This window comes from Balaenoptera physalus (assembly GCF_965194825.1).
Source record: "Balaenoptera physalus genome assembly, chromosome: 4".
Classification (NCBI taxonomy): Eukaryota; Metazoa; Chordata; class Mammalia; order Artiodactyla; family Balaenopteridae; genus Balaenoptera; species Balaenoptera physalus.
The window spans coordinates 54064516-54087435 of record NC_138891.1 but is presented as its reverse complement, the minus strand read 5'-3'; the positions used below and the strand labels follow the sequence as shown (position 1 = coordinate 54087435).

The 22920-nt window shown below is 38.8% G+C and overlaps 1 pseudogene across 1 annotated transcript; it reads left to right on the top strand.

Moving 5' to 3' along the window:
- The first annotated feature begins 19499 nt into the window (after window positions 1-19499).
- LOC309659608 (serine/arginine-rich splicing factor 3 pseudogene) lies at window positions 19500-22143 on the top strand (annotated as a pseudogene). Its single transcript has 2 exons — window positions 19500-19556; window positions 19724-22143. The product of its transcript is annotated as a serine/arginine-rich splicing factor 3 pseudogene (transcript).
- The last annotated feature ends 777 nt before the right edge of the window (window positions 22144-22920 follow it).

Sequence of the window (22920 nt, the reverse complement as noted above, 5' to 3'; positions counted from 1 at the left end):
TATAAGACACACACACACACAAAGAGAAAGAGAGAGACAGAGGTATTTGCTTTTGAATATCTTCAGACTCCTTGGAAATTGGATTTCTGGTTTTTGCAAAAAAAAAAAAAAATTAATTATTGACAAACTGGCATATAATCTATTCTTGTGAGTTGTCAAAGGGAAAGTTCTCAGTTTGAGTTCTAAAGGGGATCATATGTTCTAAAAACCTGACAGACTCATACTTGATGAATGTTGCTTCTTTCTCTTCATGGCTTATACCAAGTCTGTTGAGTCTTAGTCTTCTCAAGCTTTCTCTGCCTCTATTTTCTCCCTCCCCTACTACGGTAAACTATGGTGTGATGACCAAATTCAACCTACTATCTGTTTTCATAAATGAAATGTATTAGAACACAGACATGCTTATTTATTTTCTTATTGCCGATGGCTGCTTTTGTGTTATAGCAGCTGAGTTGAGCGGTTGCCACAGAGACCGTATCCCCCACGAAAACTAAAATTTCCACTGTATTGTGCTTTACAGAATTAAAGAAAAAAGTTAGCTGACCTCTGAACTACAGGACAAAATAAAAACTCTACAGCCTGGCATTTATGGCCTTCTGAAAATGGTAGTTAGTGCATAGTGGGTGATCAATAAAAGTATAATATATGTAAAATTTTATGCTGGAAATAAATCCTGCACTATTAATTCCTAGCTCAGTCTCTTAGCTTCAGCAGTCTCCTGTCCTATGGGGAGACAGCATACAGTGAATTGTCAGGGCATGTACATAGCCTGTGCAGTCCAACGTGTCTGGGTTCAAGTTCAAACTTTGGCATCTAGTAGCTGTGTGACTTTGACTAAGTTAGTTTTCTTTTCTGAATCCTGGTTTCCTTATTTATAAAATGACTTCAAGGGGTTCTAAGAATAAAATGAAGTAACGTGTTTCAAGTACCTAGCACAGGGGGCTTCCCTGGTAGCGCAGTGGTTGAGAGTCTGCCTTCCAGTGCAGGAATCCCTGGTTGGGGAACTAGATCTCACATGCATGCCGCAGCTAAGAGTTCACATGCCACAACTAAGGCGGCTGCCTGCTGCAACTAAGACCCAACACAACCAAAATAAAAAAAAAAAAATAATAAAGTACCTAGTACAGTGCCTGAAACATAATAGTTCACACTCAAGAAAGCCTGTTGCATAGTTTCTTGATTAGTCCAGGAGCTAGGATTGACTGGAAAACACGGTATATTTGTCAGCTTGCGCTGACATAACAAAATACCACAGACTGGGTGGCTTACACAACAGAAATTTATTTTCTCACAGTTCTGGAGGTTGAGATACCCATCAAGATGCTAGCCAGTCTGGTGTCTGGTGAAGTCTCTCTTCCTGGCTTGCAAATGGCCACTTTCTGGCCATGTCCTCACATGGTGGAATAAGAGAGAGAGAGAGAGGGAGAGAGAGAGAGAGGGAGAAGGAGAGAGTGCTCTGTTGTCTCTTCTTATAAGGACACTAATCATATTGGGTCAGGGTCCACCCTTATGATCTTATTTAACCTTAAGTATCTCCTTATAGGTTCTATCTTCAAATACAGTCACATTGGGTATCAGGATTTCAATGTACGAATTTTGGGGGTACATAATTCCGTCCATAGCACATGGCATACAGAGAGTGGTGATTCAGGTTGTATTTGGTGGATTGGCCATCGTGTCTCCCACAGAGTGGATTTAACCTTTAAATGAGGTGTGCATTTGGTTTTCAAATTTCAAAACCATGACATCTTAGCATAGTATAACATTTATGTATATTGTTAAGCTGCAAAACATATTATAAGACTATATATATGTGGTAGGATTACATTTTTGATAAAAATATACAGAAAAGAAGACTGGCAGGATATATGTCCACAAGTTAAATGAAATTATTACTAGGCAGTAGGATAATGGGCAATTAAGTTTTTTTCTTTTCTCTTCCCTGCTTTTTATATAATAAATATGAATTGTGTATTTAAAAGTAAAGACGTGAATAAGAACATGATTAAAACACTAAAATAAGTACAAAAAAACACACATTCTGGCAGTGTTCAAACTTTTTAGTTATTTAGGTTTTGAAGGTGAGATTCCCATAACATAAAGTATGCAAATCAGTGGTATTCCATACATTCAAATGTTGTGCAACTATCACTTCTGTCCATAACTTTTAAAAACATCTTTTTTGAGGTATAACTTGCATGTTATAAAATTCCTCCATCTAAAACGCACAAGTCAGTGAGTTTTCTAAATGTAGAGCTATACAACCAAAACTGAAATCCAGTTTTAGAACATTTCCATCACCCCAATAAGATTCTTGTGTCCATTTAGATTTTACACCCATTTTCACTTCTAGCTCCATGCAAATACTAATCAACTTTCTGTCTTCTTAGATTTGCCTTTTTTAGACATTTCACATATATGGAATTACACCAAACGTAATCTTTTGTTTTGGCCTCTTTCACTTTACGTAATATTTTTGAGGTTTATCCCTGTCGTAGTAAGTATCAGTTGTAGCAAGTATCAGTGTTTCATTCCTTTTTTTTTCTTTCCTGAATAGTATTTCATTGTATGGATAAATCATATTATGTTTCACTCATGAACACTTGAGTTATTTCTATATTTTGCCTATTATGAATAATTCTGCTATAAACATTCACATGCAGGTATTTGTGTAAACAAATAATTTCACTTTCCTTGGGTAGGATCTTGAAGTGGAATTACTGGGTTGTATGGTAAACTTATGTTTACCTTTTCATGAAACTGTCACATTGTTTACTTTATAACTTGGTTTTTAATTTATACAAACATGGGACAAAAACAACTACATCTTTGCTTTCATAAGTTGTGTAGCCTATGGTGAGTTCCTATGGCTTCTACATCTGTTTCCTCACCTATAAAATAGGGACACACATGGAACTCATACCACGGAGTTGCTGTAAGGATTAAAGGTATAATGTGTCAAACACTTAGAAAGTGATTTATATGGTTACATGTAGAAATATTTATAGCTATGTGTTCACAGACGTGTTAGTGTACTTGCATATATTTCCTTGTTCTGTCAGGTAAGAGGAACTAGAAACAATGGCACACTTACAGCTCAGATCTTGGTTTCTAACACCATTCTCCAATAAATGTATCCAGGGCTGCTTGGAGAAATGGTTGATTCTAGGAATAGAGAGGAAATACACAAGATGATCTTAGAGAATCTACTAGTGCCAGAAAGTAAGGAAGTGTTTAAAAAGAACAATAAAAAACTAATAATAGGGGTATGTCCATGGGACAAAAGAACCAACTGAAATAGCTCTTGATGGCTAAAACAAAAAAAATTTGAGCACCGAAATACACAAAGTAGTATTGGATTATAACCCAAAGTATAAAATAAATATCCATAAGACCACACAGATATAAATTTTCAAAAAGTAAGTTGATGAAGAATTTGACATGGAAGAATAACTAAGATAAAGCCCAGGGTAGGGTTAGTACAAAAATTCCATCTTATTCTCTATGCTCCTATAGATGGACTGCATATTTCTTCTGAGTTTCTAAGCAGTCAAAGCAGAGAATAAAGTAAGTTACAAGACTCCTAGAAAATACAAGCATATGTAAAAAATCAAATTACTTGTTCAGGGGTGGTGCAGTGGTTAAGAATCCACCTGCCAATACAGGGGACATGGGTTCAAGCCCTGGCCTGGGAAGATCCCACATGCCGCGGAACAACTAAGCCTGTGTGCCAAAACTACGGAACCTGCACTCTAGAGCCCACAAGCCACAGCTACTGAGCCCACGGGCCACAACTACTGAAGCCGGCGTGCCTAGAGCCCATGCTCCGCAACAAGAGAAGCCACCACATGAGAAGCCCTTGCACCACAAGGAGGAGTAGCCCCTGCTCGCCGCAACTAGAGAGAAAGCCAGCGCGCAGCAATGGAGACCCAATGCAGCCAAAAATAAAATAATAAATTAAATAAATAAATTTATTAAAAAAACAAAAACAAACAAACAAACAAAACCAAATTACTTGTTCAGGAGAAGGCCAGTTTCTCTTGAAAGTGAGATTCAGGACACATTTCTTTCTTGGGTTCTTACAACATCCTTGCAATAAATATAATAAGGAGTTTTAATAAGATCTTTTACCATAGACTAATTAATAATAAATTTGTTAAATTTCTTATGGCATATGTAAAAGATAGTGTTTATGGGGACTACATAATCTGTACTAACCTAAAATCTAAAACCATTACTTTCTGAAAGAGGAGGTTTTGATTTAGTTGAAGTCTTGAAATCATAGGTGGCAGAAACTGGCAAAGAGTAAAATATTTAAACATTACTTGAAATTTTATTTAGTTTTACAATCCTGACTTTCTCCTGATTATTAAGAAATTGACTTGTTAAAAACACATATTTCCAATTTCAATCCTGGGTTTCATATACGTGCATTTAAGAAATGGTTAATACCCTAGCTACTGACATTAATCCCTCCTTTTAATACTATTGCATCCTATTCTGGCTATAAACCTCTGCCTATCTTCAGCTGCTTGCACGACTTTATCTATAAGCCAAATTGTTCCAGAATTATTTAGAATAGGTTGTTTACACACTGAAAGGCAGGGGTTTTCATCAACTGCCAACATTATTCTGAACTTTCTAAGTAAGATTGGCTTGACTTTCCTAATCTACTGGAGTTGTAAAGCAAGGCTGTGAGATCGCACTGGAAATGGTCAATTGGTGTCCCACAGGGCTCACTTCCAGAGGAAGAGCTAGGAGCTCTGGTGGGGTGGCTCACACAACATTAGGTCTAAGGAGAAAACCAATCTATATTCACCCCGATTGAGGATTGATACTGGGAGGGCTCATTTGTTTCAAGTAGGGAAGAAGCACTACAGACTCCCTGCTCTAGACTGTGTGGGTTCTTATCATTTAACTCATCATGGGGCATCCCACAGACGCTGACCTGAAATTATTCTGGAGTGAGACTACAGAGACAGGTGCTTGTGATGGTACTCTGGGTAACTGCTTCCATCAGATATCACATTTAAATTATATTATGTTTTAGTCACTCAAATACATTTCTGTAAACAGAGCTGTTGCTTAACTTGCAACACTTCCATTACTTGTAACATTTTATCCAAAATGGGAGGTTCTATCTAAGGAAGTGATTGGCAAATTGACTGAGGCTCCCTTTCCTTGTGTTAAAAGACCAAGACCTATACGCTCTTCACTGTGTAATTTAGTGGCCTATGATTTTAATGATTGTCTTAGATCCAATCATTTTGTCAGGTATCAAATAAACTCCAGTCGAAATGAACATTACCCTCTTGGTGTTTGTCAGTAGGGTATTATTTAATTTAAGATAGATTTAGCAATTCTCTTTTCAAAGCTTGAGCAGATACTTTAACTGAGAAATGAATTTTTCAAAGTATGTCCTTCCCTACATCAAACCTTTGTTATGGTGTGTTTTATTTACATGGGGAAAACATTTCTTCTAATGTAATTGTGCTTTTTAAAGTACAGTATCACTTGGGGACATTTTTTCTAATTTTTTTACCTGGGAACATGAAGAGAACAAGATAAAAATAACAATCAGCAGAGTACTTTTGTAAAACCTAAATATTTACATTTAAAGCAGGCTCTTTTAAGGTTTTTATTGATGGCTAAGTGTAAACATTAAGATACACTAGAATGGTAAGGTACAGATTAGGTAGACCAGAACTTCAAATATAAAAGTAGTCAATAAGTTCCTAGAATGGAAGGAAAACAATTGTTACATAACTTTGAAAAGTTAATTAGGAAAAGTAAATAATTTTTAAAAATAATTTTAAAAATCATCAGGAAAAAATAGAGTCTCCTCTACTAAGGAGACTCACTTTTACTTCAATTGTTACCAGATTCCATATTCCATTCTCTCTTGCCACTTTTAGCAAGTTTGCCTGCCTTATCTTCTTTTTTATATCTTCTATCTCTTCCTCTCTGCTAGCTACTTCTATAAACATTCTAAAATAATCTCAGGTCAGAAAACAACTTCCTTTGATCCTGGTCCCTTCTGTGTATTGCATTATAACTTCTTTCATTCACCTGTAAACATGGTGAAATTTATTTACCATTCATGTTTCAATCCTTTGCAAACTGTCATTTTCAACTGTGTTTGATTCATTATTAATTATCTTCATATTGTCAGATCTCTTTAAGTTATTGTTTGACATGAACTGTGTTCCCTGTATGCACCCCATCCCTACTTTCCACATGAAATGTCTTCTCTCTCTTGGCTTCCTGGATAACATTATATATATTTTTCCTTACTTTTTTTTTTTTTTTTTTTTTTTAACTGTAATGCTTTTTAAATCTCTTTCTTTGAAGTGTCCTCTATTGCCTGGTCCTAAAGTATTGGTTTGCTCTCCCCAGCCTTCTCCATCTGTGCTAATGCTGAGTGATCTCATCTATTACCAGGGCTGCAGCTCCCATTACTGTGGTGATGAATACACAATCTAAATGGATCAGACAAAGGAAAGTGGGACTACGTTAAGAAGGAAAAGTGGACATTCTGGGTAATAAAAGTGGAAGGATAATTGTAGACAGATTATAAAAGAACACTCAATACAGTTGATTACAAAGTAAATTTATAGGCCTTAGTTATTAAAAAAAAGAAAATTAACCCAAGGCATTGAATTCAGAGGATGTAGAAGATAATAGAATTACTTAAATTAAGATCAAAGAGTCATCCTAGTATTTTTGAGCTCAGAGATGCTCCCTTTCCCTCTCTGGATGCAGCAGGAGTCTCTTGGCCTATATTCCAGGTGGCTTGTACTAAATGATAGAAAAATGTCATGATATGGATTTTTTTTTTTTTTTTTTGCTGTGATTACAAGTTATGAAGCTTGTGGGATAGGGAGAAGAACCTAGAAAATAACAAACATCAGTATTTCTAAATCACCCATAAAATATGCTCTTATGACATCTCGAAGAGGTAAAATGAGTAGGCAGATCAGTTAAGACGTTAAGACTTTAAGGCAAAGGGTCCAGGACTTCATTGCTGATTTATTGAGAAGTATGTGCTTCAATGTTGAAAGCAAAGCCTGAAAAAATTGCCTGAGTCAGAAGTGGGTTTTGTGAGCCAGCAGTAGCACGCGGGACAGGCGGTGCTGTTTCAGAAGATAGCCAGGCTTACACGATGGGGGCCATGCAGAGTACAGTGTACTATTCATACTTAAAAAGTAAAGGGGAAAAAAGAACTTCTCTGATTAAATAAAGTCATAGCAAGGGTTTACTAACAGATAGTATTAGAATCCAGACTTCTGTCTTGTGGGCCATCATACCAGGCAGCTTCTAAAAAATGAGGAGGAATTAGAGTATCTTAAGGAAGTTCTTTCTGTTTCAAAACCACTTTAACAATGGTTTGCCCCAACCAAGTAAACATCAACATGTATTAAACAAAACGCCTTAATCCACAGGGAAGATGCTAAGTTATCGCGGGCGGCTGCAAATGTCTTATTGCTCCTCTACCGTTCTGCTCCCTGGAGCCTCTTCAGCATTGTTGGCGGCAGGAACAATTCACTCCTTTGAAAATTCTTTAAATTTAGAGCTGAGATGCTCAGAAAATCATTCCTCACATGTAAATGAACAGACTGATTGTCCATTCCGAAACGCTGAAAATCTTGGGAAAAACAGGAACACGAACTTCCCTTGAAGAATGTAGCGCCTTTGCTTTGTGGGCCTCTCCATTTTAAGAGGCTCTTCGCTCTAGATAACTCATAGTGCATTCTCATTTCACAAATCATGTAGTTTTTTTTCTTTTTTCAGTGAGATTATTCTTTTGCAGACTTTCCTTTCTCATTTAGCTTGATTATTAGTAACTTAGAAACACAAATGTTGTAAATGATCCAACTTAATTAAAAATGCAATATAGATGAGAGGTATATATTGAATGAGATTTTGTAATAAAAGAAGTCAATCTTTGAAGGAGAAAAGCCCATTTCATACACAGCCCTTGCATAAATTGACTGCTCTTGGGAATTCCCTGGCCTTCCAGTGGTTAGGACTCCGAGCTTCCACTGCCAAGGTCCCGGGTTCAATCCCTGGTCGGGGAACTAAAATCCCGCAAGCTGTGCTGTGTGACCAAAAAACAAACAACAGCAACAACAAAAAATTGACTGCTCTCTCTGTAGCTCCATCCTCCCAGCACAGGAGATCACTTCATGGGTGCTGTACAAAGACTTGGAGCTTTAAAGGATAGGCCGTGTTGATTGAGTTTGGGTATTGTTTTTTATTTCATTTTTGTTATGCTACCTGAAATTCTTAGAATATTTGGGCTCAAAAATGAACACTCCGATAAAATTGCAAACATTTATGTGAATGGTAAATGGCTTTTAGGTATTTACATGTTAGCATGAATTCATTTAATCAGGTTGCTTTCCTCCTAAACTCAGCTGGCCCTCGGCAATATGAGTTTTTGTTTGAAGAAAGGAAAGCAAATAATTTGAAAACATGAAACACTTTGGCTGTTGTGGACCAGGCCTGGGTGGGCAATATTGTGGTACAGGAAGAATACTGAAAATAATTTTAATGAATTACAAGAAAAGAGATTTCTAAAAAAGTATCTTCTGTTTTCTGTGCAGGAGCTTGTATGCACATACACACACACACGCACACACATACACACAGAGGCTATATTCAAGATCTCTGCTCTGTCAGGAAATAGAACTCAGGGAATGACAGTAGCACCATAAAAATTAGCTATATTGTGGCTTAAACAGTTTTATGGACTGGCCTTTTAACACCTTTCTGAATTTCAAAGTACAGACAAAAAAAAAAAAAAAAGAACATTTTCAATATAATTGGATTATACATTTTAGAATCTCTAGACACCATAAATAAAAGGAGAGTCTCCTGGACGTTGTATATAATAAGATTATCTTCAGGGTTTAGCACCCCAAAAGAGTGTCTCTCTCTTGAAGAACTGGAAAGTTTCTTTTAATCATATAATTTTTGTTCCAGTCTCAAATTCAAATTTGAGCCCTAATCATATGAATAAACCTGGTTCTTAATATGTTATTGGCTTATATGTCACTCATTCCTTTTTATTATTTTGATTTTCAACTTCTAATTAGGCAACCTAAGTATAAGCTGCCTTAACTCTTTATTTAAAAAAATATGGCAACTAAGAAAAGAAGGCAGAAGAAACAGGATATTATTGTAAATTATGTGCTACGTGTTACACACGCATTACCTCAGTTATTTCTCCCGTCAGCCTGTGACATAGGTCTTATTACCCCATTTTTATAAATGAAGCTGGGTTCAAACAAATCCGACGTGACGATATTGATACTCAGACTTCTCTGTATGTAACTACTTTATTGCACGAGTGAAATTCTGATAGGTTATAACCAGGACACAGCTTTTTTTCATCTGTTTTTTTTTTTAAAGTTATTATTTTTTTACATTTATTTATTTTTATTTATCGCATTTTTGGCTGCATTGGGTCTTCGCTGCTGCGCGTGGGCTTTTCTCCCGTTGGGGTGAGCAGGGGCCACTCCTGTTACGGTGCGCGGGCCTCTCACTGCTATGGCTTCTCCTGCTGCGGAGCACGGGCTCTAGGTGCGTGGGCTTCAATAGCCGTGGCACGCGGGCTCTAGAGCGCAGGCTCAGTAGGTGTGGCGCATGGGCTTAGTTGCTCAGCGGCATGTGGGATCCTCCCAGACCAGGGCTTGAACCCCTGTCCCCTGCGTTGGCAGGCGGATTCCCAAAAAGTGCACCACCAGGGAAGCCCTCATCCATGTTTGCATTCTAAAAAGGTCCTTTGCATCTCCCCCTCACCTGATCAGGAGATGGCACAACTTTCAAGTCACTTTCAGCTTCAGAATACTTTTGATAATCAGGTATTACCAAGTGTGATCCTTCCTAAAACAAATCTTCAAACATCCATCTGATTTAAAGTTCTTTCCCTGCCCTAGCTAAGGTCAGAGCTGGGCATCAGAGATTGGAAGTGAGAAAGCTGCTGTAGGCTTTTTACCCCTCTCCATTTACTCGGCACTTGGTTGCTCCAGTGTATCAGTGTGTGTGTGTGTGTGTATGTGTGTGTGTGTGTGTGGGGGCGCGGCCCAAGTGGGGGCTGGAGGGCGTTGGGGTAGGAGGACAAAACAATGTGTCTCTTGCAGTAAGCTCTATGTTTCATCTCTCGGTGTCCTCTCTGACGGCAAACTTCCAAATGCTGGCTGACACAGGGGATTCATGTTCTGGCTGACTCCTTGAAACTTCACTTCCCTTACAGCCAGGAACATTTCCAGCTTCTTCCTGTGGGATGCCCTTTTGGCTGGGGTCCATCAATATGTTTTGAACCCTACCGTCCAAGGAATCCATTCGGCATGAGGGAACTCAAACCTCCTTGCTTCACAAAACAATATAAGTGCCGTCTGCTTCCCACTACTGCCCTCTCTACTTGCCTTGCAAATCAAATCACTTCCACCATCCTCCCACCTTTAACACTCTCCAGGTGAGAGGCAGCAACCAATTTCCATGTTTGTATAGGTCCGGGGAATATATGTCAGGTTCCCCAAACAGCCAACTGGGGAGTGAGATCCCCAGTGTGCCCCTTTTAGACACTCCTAATATTTATGTAATTCTCTTATTTCTTCTACTTATCTTGATGTGGAGGGGGGAATACTTCAATAAGGCTGATGACTCTTTACCTTGGTTAACCTCTCTGATGAACTAGTGTTCTTTTATATAGCTCGGAAGTAGGGGTTCATTGCTGCACTGGTTTTGCTGCCTTAAGTTAGTCTCACATGGATGTGTCTAACACCTTTCTTTAGAATGTAGGAAGTACCTATCATCCATTTTTCTCAGACTTGGGGCTTCAGCTGAAATTTAGAGGCAATAGGACAAGCCCTATCTAACACCCTGTTATACTGTTTTTAGAGTTAATATTCTTTTCACTGTAACATGCTGTTTCCCAAAATTTGAGAGGCACTGAACATGGTTGGCCCCAGGAAAGCTGCAGGAGCAGGTAAATCTGTCTTTCCTTCTGAGCTGTCTCCATCTGCCCCTAACCCTTGTATGCCCCACCTTACCCCTACCAGAAAGTAAAACAACAACAACGATAAAAACCAAAAACAAACAAAAAACAAAAACAAAATGCAGGATGTTTTCACTGTCCATTGCTTTGCATTTTAATAAACAATTTTTAGTGTGAAAAAAAGAAAAGAGTCAGATCTACTGCCATTTTTCAAATGCCCTGTGATCTATGAGTTCAATATGAAAATAAATGTATATATAATATATAAAATGAGCAGACCTTACATTGTGAAACTCTTTTCTACCTCTCTTGTCTTTTATGAACATGAGATACATATTTTCTGCTACAAATATAATATTGAATTACAACTATAGATCGTCAAAATGTCAGGATTTGCCAAACCCAGCAATATTTCTATGGAAATAGTTGCAATCAAGCATTAAGGACTTTACCACTTTATTCTAGTTTCTTTCCAACATGGCCACCTGTTGGCCAGTAAATAGTGTTCTGCAAAGAACCACTAATGGAAAAAAGGTGTAGGTCTTATTTTTGGCCTTAGAACTACATAGCTGTGTGAGCTTGGCAAATATGTTAACCTCTCTTCCACTCAGGGTTCTTATCATTAAAGCCTCTAAGTAATCTTTATAGCCACAAAATGTTAACCATGCATAGAGTGCTCAGATGAACCGTTTCAGCGAAGCAATGAAATCCTTCTAAATAAAACCAGAGCCACTGAAGCTGCTAACTAGAAAATAACCCCTGACTGATAATAAGTCTGGACAAGCCATTATCCAGGATGGGTTGCTTTGATTTCAGTAAAGTGAAGTGTTAATCGAAGCAGTTAGTTCTTCAGAGTTTCCAGAGACTAAAGAGGACGCATACCAACAAAACAAGCACACTTACAGAACATGTTATTTCTTAAACTGACAATGCAGTGTGTGTGTTCACTAGTATTCATAGAATGTTATTAATAATATTCTGAAACATTTTCACAAGTACTGGTCTAATCTTTCTAGATAGATGTGTTTCAAAATATGGATGAATAACCACTGGTTCCAGGATAAAACTCCATGGCATGAATTACTATGACCTCCATAACTTAACCTCTGCTAATCCCGTTCAGTCTTGTCTCTCGCCTTGCCCTGACTCAGACTCTGTCCTTTGGCCATGCTCAGCTACTTGTTCTTGCTTGAAAACACCAGGATGTTTTAAGCCTCCACAGTTTTTCACAGGCTGCTCCCATTGGCTACCATTCTAGTTATCTACTGCTGTGTAATAAATCATGCCAACAGTAGCAGTGGTCAGGAGAGTTGGTGGTGCTTAGTTAGGTGGTTCTTGCTCAGTGAGGTCTATCCTGTGGATACAATAAGATGGTGGATGGAACTGGAATTGCCTGCGACTTGTTAATTCACATGTCTTGTTCCTGGGCTCAAAGGACTCAAGCAGCTGGTATCTGGAACAGTTGGCTCCTTGGGCATCTCTCTGTGTGGTCTTTTGAATTGGTCTCTCCAGAATGGCAGCTTCAGGAGAGTCAGACTTTTTACATGGTGTCTTGGGCCTTCAAACATACATGTCTCAAGTGAGCAAGAGAGGTGGAAGCTATATCATCTTTTAGGACTAGCCTTACAGTAGTCATACAGTGTAATTTCTGTTGCATTCTATTCATTAGAAGTGAGTCACTAAGGACAAACAATGTTCAAGAGAAGGGTTATTAGATTCCATCTCTTGGTAGAAAGAGTGTCAAAGAATGTGGGGATATGCTTTCAGACCACTATATGTATATAGCAAATACCTGTTATCTTTCAAGACAGTCATCTCCACTGTGAAGCCTTTGGACCATGTTCATGTCCTACCTTTTTCCTTTCCCTTTTTCAAATCGATCATTTGTTCCATTGTACCTCTACTCCTTATACCTGCTGTTATTACTACATGTATGATTACATGTATTGAATAAGACATATGAGAGTATATGTGAAGCTTATGAATACTAGAAAATTTATTTATTACAAGTTAGATTTACTTTCCAAAATGATATTAAAGCATTTTCCAAAGTTAAGAACATTAGGCTTTGGGCATTATGAAAAATTACAAGTTGCTTACTACTTTGTCTATACTGAGAAACAGGTGACTAGAAACCCTAAGCTTATTTTCTCTTTGCTAAAATTATGGTCATTATAAGGAAAGTGTCTTAGCCTATGTTAATAAGTGCCCATACTCTTAGTTTTGAGGCAGTAAAAAAAAATTAGAGGATAATGTGGAATACATTCATCTTCTTTCTCTCAGAACTTTAGTCCATGTTAATCTTGTAGATCTTCCAGTGCTGATTACTGTGAGAGCCATCAAAGGTCCATAAAAGCCCAATACAGTAATGGAGGAAGGAACTTTTCCAAGATGAATTTGAGATGTGATGGATTTGCAAAATGTAATGGCTAGCTTCCTGGCAGCTGTGTAATGAATGATAAGCAGAAGCTAAGCAATGCACTTCTATTTGCTTTAGATTTATATGTTTGCCTTTTGGATACATGCTGGCCATTGAAATTGACAGCATTAATCTTTGGCATCTTCATTTCATCTCCTATATAAAAGCTAGTTAAAAAGGGTGTTGCAACTCTCACCCAAATTAGTAGAAGCAAGGTTATTTATATATATATATATATTTTTTTTTAACCTCTTTATTGGAGTATAATTGCTCTACAATTGTGTGTTAGTTTCTGCTTTTTTTTTTAAACAGGGGTTATTTACATTTAATTTTCCCAAGAGCCAGACTTTTTAGTTCCTATGCATTCCTATATCAATATTAGCACCTTGTATGTTGAGAACTTTTCAAAAGTTGAGTAGTTTACTGGCCTATTTTGGCAACTCGAGGTCTCTGGCACACGCAATTGCAATTGTGTGGGTAATGGGTAATTATTCTTTAATAGGAGAAGAATAGTAGGGGTCACATTTGGCTCAGAGTCATGGGTAGCACTTTCATTAAGTATCACCTTGTAATCATTACTCACTGCACACTTTAGCAAGACAGCTGATGAGGAAGGATGGCAGAACAGGGACATTGCCATCAACAGGCAGAGCACGCACAGGCTCAAGAGTGTAATTTGGTTTGACTAGTACTTGGAGACACTTACTGTCACATTATGCCACCCTACAACTAAAAAGAGTTTAGGGGATAAAAACTATTGTTTAGGGAAAATGTGTGGTTTCCTGATGGCACACACTTCAAATTCTGTTCAAATAAAAGCTAAGACAAGTGAGAGATCCCATCCATTCTATTGTGCCTTCAGTGAAATTTAGGACACAATCCCACAATTTCATAATGTTTCCTCAGGTAATGCATGTAATAGCATCCTTCACTCAAGTCAAGTGATATGAAATGAGAGATACTACCTAATCATTGAACATAGAGGGAGGTAGAGGCAGGGCTCTTTTACTAATTTTTCTATGCCTTTACAAATAGCATGAAGAAAACTTTTACACTGATTCCCACCATGGTTGTTTTATATATTTTTAATTTTTTCAGTTCAGAAATTGTAAACAAGATGATCACTCATTTATTTTCAGATATTTTCATTCTAAATATGTTGCTTTGTTATTTTTGGTGTGTTCATAAAGTGAAAAACAAAACCAAAATCCCAACAACCCAGGTACGCATGGTGTTTAGTGTCGGCGCACGTGGATGGCTTGAGAAAATTTATCCCGTTCACAATCTTCATCAGCCACACTCTTCTCCTTAAGCTTTCCCCAAGCAAACATATGTGCCAATAAAACAGAGAGCATGCATGGCCGACACTTCTCTCTAATAAGTCTCTCAGCCTCTGATTCCAGCCAAATTACTGTCTACAAGTCCTTTCTATAAAGAAATTTTCAAGTTGCCACTGTTTACATAATTTTCATTAGAACACTTGGCTCCCATTAAAAACTTCCCACTTCTTCAAATAGATATTTGCAGCGTATGAGAAAAATAATATCTGGATATTTATTATTTATACTAATTTATGAGTTAAATTATGACAGAAGAGGTCTGGGATAAAAACTATTGAAAGAGCATAAAAGGATGGGTAAGGTCATTAATGTGTGATATATAATAGTTGCTTGAAGTAATTTTGGAGGGTTTTATAAACTTATTTTGAGGGGAAATTCTCTCTTTACTTCACGCTTCATGCTTTAACTAGTTTCTTATCTGTATGTTGAGTTAGAGTGATCAGTGTTTGTGTATGATTTCAGCCAATGGCAGCTTTCGCTTGCTCATTAGATGGGAAAAAAGAATAGGAAATAGGCAAAAGATTGACTTCAAAAGAGGAGTCACAGTTTGGAAAGTGATAGATAGCAAACACAGACTCCTTTCCTTATCAAGGATGGTCTGTCATAATTTCCCTTTTCCTACCTATTGTTTGTTTCTAATTTGACTTCTGCCTTTCACATGACCTTAGTGGCTCTGTGTAATCTCTTTTATTTTCCCTTTATTTTTTTAAACTGTGAGATATATTATACAATGCATAGAACATAATGTAATTTAAAAAATAATTATACATACCCTGTATCCACCATCTACACCCAGTGCTGAATCACATCTAGCCCCATTCCTCAATAAGTTTACAATTTTAGTGGGAAAAAGAAAAAAGTAAGTGACCGAGAATAATGAAATGATATAGATATTTTAACAGACACATGCATGCATATAAAGAGTGGACACCAAAAATAGGGCGTGGTCAATTGCATTCTTTGGAAAGAGGAAGGAAGAACAGGGGTGACTTCATAGATTAAATTAGAGGTGAGTCTTAATAGACCAATATGCTATTGCTGGGTGAACAATGAGTTGGTGTAGGATTCTAGGCAGAGAAACTGCAAACTCCTGAGGTGTGAAAAATCTTGGTTTATTTTGAAATCACAAGTGGGATTGTGAGATGTAGGGCAGGGAGAGGGTCTTAGTACCTTACATTTTCTCTAGAATCTCAGTTCTGAAATTTGAGTGGAACAAACCTGGAGGCAGAGTGACCTGATAGAAGGCTGTTTGGGTAGTCCAGAAAAAGATTACGGTATGGATTAGGGAACATGGCAACACTATGCCAATTCAAGGACTTTTAAAGAGGTACAATTTTAAAGAAATACAATTTTCAAGAATTGGTGATTAATTGGATCTAGAGAGTAATGACAAGAGGGTACAAGAATCAGCCCCAAGTTTTTATTCTAAGTGATGTCACTTAGGTTGATGGTGATACCACTAAGTAAGATAGAGAGAAAATTCAGTAAAATTGCTTTATAACATGAATTTGGATATAATGGGGTTTATGATTGGTTCCAATCCTCCTCCCAGCCCCAGGGAAAGAGGAACATGAGGAAAAAAAACAGGGGGGAGGAATATGGAACAAAGAATAGTTGGGAAGTTAGTGCCTTTTGATCATTTGAGCCTTTTTCAGTCAGTGCATGGCCATCTGTACTCAATATATGTTTCACTATCTTTACTTTTGTGCCTATTACAATTTCATAGCATGATTTTTTAATTAACCTTACAATAATGTGACCTTGAATTTTAGCAATTTTTTGGACTCCACATATAGCATTTTGGTGGGGTTCTACAGTATGTATAAGTAGGGGATAGGATCAAAGATGTTGAATTGAGTTTTTGTGGTGCTTATCATGCATGAACATGGAATTCATTAAATAGGTATATGAACAGCTATATCTGAATATCAAAACTGTTTGAGATGGAAATACAGATTTGGTGGTCATCAGTATATATTGGTACTTGAAATCACGATTATATTTTTTGTGGGAAACTGACATTTTAAGAGTAGACGGAAGAACAACCTACACAGAAAACAAGAATAAAACATTTCAGGGGATCAAATGAATACAGAGTCATGGGAACTGAAAGAATAGGGAAAGGTTTTGAGAAGAAAAAAGCGAGACGGTAACATAAGACTCGAAATTTCCCCTGTGTTTGATTATTAGGAAGCAGTTTGTGGTCTTGGTTAGAGCCATCTTAGTAATATTCTGGGGGTGGAGGCTAGATTGTAGTGAGCTGAGAAATGAATGAAGTTAACAAAGTGAGACTGAGTGTATTCTTTCAAAATGTTTGAAGGAGAAGGGGAGGGTAGGATTTGCAGGTAGTTATTCAAGTAGGTAGGGTCAGGAGGCTTTAAGATGGAGAAAACTTAAGGCTGTTTGTGGTGCCAGGAGCTAGAGAGAGGTCTAAGCCTCAGGAGAGAGAGAGAGAGAGGCTAGACTATAGAACAAATCTCTTGGATATTGACAAGAATTAGATCAAGTGCCAGGATGGTAGATTTAGCCCTGAGAAAGAGAAGGAACATCTCTTTCTCTAAGGTTAACTAAGAGGAAAGTAGGATAAATTTGTAGATCAGAAGTGATCAGAAATAGATCAAGAGGAATCAGAAGGAAAAAGTGACCTTGGCTGATGACCTCTATTCTTTCAGAGAAATGGGGGGAAGGTTGATGACAAACCATCAAAAGAGCTCTTGAATGCAACAAACAAAGATTCAAGGCTGTTTGATGTGTGTTAGTGAGAAAACTACTGAAATGTACCAAAGTGCCTTATGTTTTCTTAAGTATTGTTAAAAAAACACCCTGTTGTCTTGATTACTAAAAAGAAGTTATGAGAAAAAACTTGCTGTAAAAAAAGTAACACTAGACTGAAGGTCTGGAGACCGGCTTCTGACTATAGTCTGGCCATAGTTCTAGCTCCATTATATTAGAGGAGCCAATTTAACAGGTTTCTCATCTAAAAGGGGAGAATTGAACTAAATAACCTCTAAATGTCCTTCCTCATACAAACCTAACTTTATCTGTTTTGATTTTGATTAAGGCAACTAAAAAGTATGGAGAAATGTTTAAACCACACTATTTAATTTATATGCCCATGTCGTTCTGCGGTCACCTGGTAGCAGGAGACAAACTATAGCTTCACGTTTGGGGTGGAATTTTTAATTTATTTCAAAAATATTTATGGCATACCTACTTTGAGTCAAACACTGTGCTAGGTGTTGTGTGAATAAAAAGATGTATTAGATGGGTTGAGGTCCTCAAGGGAGCTTACAAACTCGTGAAAGAGTGGAATATCTATCTTTCAAATGTTGAAACTATAAAACCAAGACAGGAAGAGACAATGAACATTCCAGGACTGAGCATAACAGGGTAGATAGTCTTTGTTCTCAGGCTGTTTGTTAATTGTCACAGACATTTGCTGTTAATTGGCCAGGACATTTTCCAGTTCAGTTCGTGTGATGTGCTGCTAGTTCCCTCTTGTCTATTAAATCTGTTGCCATCGTAGCCTGGAGAGATTCTGAAAGTACCATAGAAGACTACAGAAATGTTACCTCACTGCAGAGGGAATTGGTTTGGGCATGAACCCATGAGCAGTTTAATGTCATTCAGCTTATGCCTTGTGTTATCCTTGCGCTAGCCAAACTCTGCCATCAGAAGCAGGGTTGCTGCTTGGGGGCTAAGGGTTGGGGGTTTCAAGGGATAGTATTCTGTTAAACTTGACATTAACTCATCCTCTGCTTCTCTGCAAACCAAATGAATTTTCAACACTCCCACCCTCCCTCTCTCTTTTCTTTCCTGTCTTCTTTCCCGCCATTCTCTCTCTCTCTCTTCCTTCTTTATTTGCTCATGTACTCTATAAATTTTCATCCCAATGTTATTGGGCCTGTGCTAGATGATAAAGGTGTAGAGATAAAAAGTATGGTCTTGCCCGCCCCTCCGCCAACTGCCAGACTAGCCTGGTGCGGGGGCCGCGCGCGAAGACATGGGGGAGAAGCTGGAGCTGAGGTTCAAGTCACCTGTGACCGCTGCCGGTCTACACTCAAAGATTTTGAAAGAGATAGTTTAACAGAAAAGGAATGCATGAAGGAGGAATGGAATCTCTTGCCTGAATATCTGCAGACAGAAATAAAGAATCAGTTATGTGACTTGGAAACCAAATTACATAAAGAAGAATTATCAGAGGAGGGGCTAAAGTCAAATCCCTTTTAAATAAAGATTTGTCCTTGGAGAACGGAGCTCATGCTTTCAGTCGGGAAGTGAATGGATATCTAGAAAACGGCAGCCAGACAAGTGGTGAGGAGCGCAGAGTGGAAATAGCAGAGAAAAACAAGTCCCCCAAACCTATTTCCAAACTTTGCATGCCCAGGAGAAGCAAGTCCAATGGAGAAACAAAATCCCTGCCAAACGGAAACCTGAGGAAGACCCTGAAAAAGCAAAATCAGATGATTCTGTCGATGAAGAAGAAAAAGACCAGGAGGAAAAGAGACGTAGAGTTACATCCAGAGAGCGAGTTGCTGGACCGCTCCCTGCAGAAGAACTGGGAAGAGTAAGACCAGGAACAGACGTGGAAGCAGAAGAAAGAGATGATAAAGTAAAGCCTGGTCACCTCCAGGAAGAAAAGAGACTCAGAAGTCAAACCAAAGGACTAACACCTAAACACAAATCTAAGGAGGAGCCAGACAGAGATGCGAGGCCGGAGGAGCTCAGGCTGAAATGAATGAAGGAGAACACGAAAGCTAGCAAACGGACTCTGGAAGAAAAAGAACCTGAAAGAGTAAAACCACAAGTTTCCGATGAGAAAGATGAGGATGAAAAGATAAACAGATCCCAGACATATTACTGAAATATCTACAGAAGCGCTTCTAAAAGGAGAGGAGTCTCTTCTTAAACATCACCACTGGGCTTCCCTGGTGGCACAGTGGTTAAGAATCCGCCTGCCAGGCCACTTCGTGGACGACGGGTGTGCGAGAGCATCTGCAGGTGCCATGCGGGAGGGGACTGGGAAGGCCCAGCCAAGGGTGTGTGGATCTGAGCCTCCACGTTTCTAACCCGAGATCTCGAAATGCCCGTGATTCCTGTCCATTGGAGTGTAAAGTTTATGTAGGGAATCTTGGAAACAATGGTAACAAGACTGAATTGGAACGAGCTTTAGGCTATTATGGACCACTCCGAAGTGTGTGGGTTGCTAGAAACCCTCCCGGCTTCGCTCCTGTTGAATGTGAAGATCCCCGAGATGCAGCCGATGCTGTCCGAGAACTAGATGAGAGAACACTATGTGGCTGCCGAGTAAGAGTGGACCTGTCGAATGGGGAAAAGAGAAGTCGAAATCGTGACCGCCTCCTTCTTGGGGTCGTCGCCCTCGAGATGATTACCGGAGGAGGAGTCCTCCACCTCCCACACATCTCCAAGATGGAGAGCCTTCTCCGCCAGCCAGAGCAGGTCCCTTTCTAGATATAGGAGAAGAGAGACATCACTGTCCCAGGAGAGAAATCACAAGCCGTCCCGATCTTTCTCTAGGTCTCCTAGCCGATCTAGGTCAAATGAAAGGGAACAGAAGACCACTTTGCAAGAGGAGTGGTATACAGGAAATAACTTCATTTGACGGGAGTATGTACAGAAAATTCAAGTTTTGTTTGAGACTTCATAAGCTTGGTGCATTTTAAAAATGTTTTGCTGTTCACATTTGTTTGTCTCTTGGAACAGTGACACATAAAGGTGTGATTCTCTATGGTTTGAAATGGATCACGTGAGGAATGTAATATGAAGAATTGTTACTTTACAATGTTCCCTTAAGCAAAATTGAATTTGCTTTGAATTTTTAGTCTTGCCTAGACTGATAATAAAACTCTAACTCCTGACCAAAAAAAAAAAAAAAGTATGGTCTTTTTCTCATAAAGCTCAGAGAGGAATAATATACAAATAAACAGTAGGAATACACCTTGGTAACTGTTCAGGAAGTATTGGGCAATAAAGAGAAAGAGGAGTGATCCACATAAAGAGGAAAGAGGGCAGGGATAATGGTGAGGGAAGACGTTCTGAACGGAGTCTTGAAACATAGCTGTGTGTGAACATGTGCATATGCATATGCTTTCTGGGGAGATGTTACTGCATCTTCAGAAATTCTGAGGCAAGAAAGGGCCACATGTGGTAGAGTTTGATAGAGGTCTGAACATTTTGTTTCTGCTCCAAATGGTGGAAGAAAGTTGAACTTCAATCCTACTTCGGCCACTCACCTGCCAAAGTAGAGTATATCCATTCTTCTCTCCTATTCTCTCACATCTTCTCTCCTCTTCAATTGACATTTCATCAAGGAACACCTCCTACATGCACACTCATAGGTCTCAGGACCTTGTCTTAATCTATTTGCACTGCTCAAAAAAAAAAAAGTAACTTTCTTGTTGTTGTAGAGTGTATGTGCTATTATTCATTTTTACTAGTCAGGCTGCTGATGAGAACAGGACAGGGTCATTAGGGGAATTTCCAGTGGTTTGGAAGGGCTATAGGGTACAAAGAAAAGAGTGCATAGTATGAGGTTGGAAAGGTAGATAGAGGTCAGATGACGAGGTGCCTAGTATGCCATTCTAAAGAGAATGGATCTTACTCTGAAGGTGATGAGAGCCACTGAAGCTATTCAAGGAGGGGTAGACACCATCAGACCTATATTTTATAATGGCCATGATTTATTCTGAATTGTGAATCATATTTCATAGTATATAGTCAAGAATTTGGCATTGCCCAAAGAGAAGTCTGCCTTTTGTCTTCAGCTTCTTGGAGGTAATCCATGTCATACCTGATAGAATTATCTTTGTTCAGAGTGGGGGGTGGCCATACCAGATTTTAGGGTGAGGACAATCACATCTGATAATCTTAAGGTCGAGATTGGTTATGACAGAGAGACCAACCTTGTGATTTAGGGTGGGGTCATGTGGTATCAGTCAGACTGGAGGCTGAGATCAATGACATGGGTAATCAGTCAATCCTCTGTAGGGACTTCTCTGGCGGTCCAGTGGTTAGGACTCTGTGCTTCCACTGCAGGGGGCACAGTTTCGATCCCTGGTCAGGGAACTAAGATCGTGCATTCAGCATGGCGTGGCCAAAAAAAAAAAAAAAAGAAAGAAAAAAAATCAAACCTGTGTAATGGAACTCCCATAAAAATGATGAATTCTGATGTCTGGGTGAGCCTCTCTGGTGGCAATGCTCCATGAGTATTGCCACATGTAGATTCTGGGAGAGTCATGCATCCTGACTCCAAGGGGAGCAGACCAAGGAAGCTCACATTCAGAACTCTCCTAGACAGTAAGTTTTATGAGTCTTTTTTATGAATTATTGAAACTGATGATGGCTTTGGGACACCGCTCTTCCCCTACCCACCCCCCACCCCCTCTCCACCACACACACACTGCCAAACTCGCAGTTGGTATAAAAATTGAGGTCAGTCTTGGGGACTGTGCCATCTAACTCTGAGGTTGGTTGAAATTTCTTACACATAGGAGTTAAAAGTAGAAGCTTTGGAGTCACACTTGAATATAAATCCGCGTTTGATTACTTTTCAATCTGTGTTACCTCTCAAACCTTTACTTTCTTCATCAGAAGCAAATGCCTTTGGTGTTCTATGTCACCTCCCCTTAGCTTACCTTGGGTTTAGCTTCAGCTGTGCTTAATAGTTCCATGTGAGCTCAGGCTCACTTTGCCCTGGTAGTAGTCCAACTCAAGTATATGCTGTGTATCTTTTCTCTTTTTGTCCCTGAGCTGTAGGAGCCTCTCAATCAACGTAAAAATGGCCCAGGGCCAGTCCTCTAACAAAGGGGAATGGCAGATGTGGTAAATGGCTCAAACGCTTGTCTTTTGGATGGCCATTTCTTGGAGGCCTTCTGTTCATTTCTTAGATATTCCAGCTCCTGTTGCCTATAGAAGCAATCATAGCAACACACCTTATATTGGTTCTTCTTCCCTCCCTCACTTCTGCTTTTCTCACCTAAGACCGTTCTCATGCTCTATTTTAGAACCTAAACTACAACATTATCACACTGTTGCTATGAAGATTAAGTGAGATACTTAAGTGAGATACTCTTTATTTAAAAGAGGTTTAGTGCTTTGTAGATAAAGGCTGCTATTAGAACAGGACACAAAACAAGCTA